Below are 851 nucleotides of genomic sequence, written 5' to 3' on the forward strand. Positions count from 1 at the left end.
TGAAATACAAGAAAAGGATTTTGGGAACAAAAACCTCAAAATCCTTTTTGCGAATTTGCCGACACACTTGAACTTGATGGGAAAATCATTAAATCCTCTCAGAAACAAGTATATAAAATATTACGCAGGACAAACAAGACCAAGCATTAGTGTAATCCTTGTGGACACACCCACAACAGTGCGACAATGAATAGATACGGCTCGAATACATCGGCATGAATGAACCAATGTATGAATGAATGAATGAACTTGGTTTGTTTGTTGTTCATTGATGGAAGAAAAGGGAGTCTGCTCGGGATCTTCGATATTGTTTTTGAGCGGTATTTCTTTGGAAAACAAAAGCACAGCAGGTTACTGGCGATCCGATTGCCCTTTGGGATCATGGGAATCCCTAGTTACATGTAGATAAAAGCCAACTTGCTACAATCGCATGGCAATAAAAATTAATAAAATAAAGCAAGTGCCATGTTCGAGCCATTAAATAAATTTAACAGCTCAATGACTTGTCGAAAGGTGAAAAAAAACACAAAAGGGATATGCGATATAAGTATACAGTGAAAGGAATGAAAATGGTTATGGGGATAGGACAAGGTAAAGGTTGATTGGTTAAAGGTGAGGGAGAGACGAAGTCAGGAGACGTTGCCGTCATTGAAGCATACAGGCTCAGACAACCATGTCTTAATTAGCAGACCCGAACTTACATTAACCTTAATTTTTATGATTTCAGTCTTAATTGCGGGCGCCAAAAGCTCCGCTGGTCCATGATAATTTCCACTGAAGTGTCCAGCGGCGCATGCTCATGAATTGCACAGGAATTGCACTCCGTTGCCAACCATGGTGGTCAGTATGCC

This window comes from Drosophila tropicalis, unplaced genomic scaffold, assembly GCF_018151085.1.
Source record: "Drosophila tropicalis isolate 14030-0801.00 unplaced genomic scaffold, ASM1815108v1 contig_878, whole genome shotgun sequence".
NCBI classification, from domain to species: domain Eukaryota; kingdom Metazoa; phylum Arthropoda; class Insecta; order Diptera; family Drosophilidae; genus Drosophila; species Drosophila tropicalis.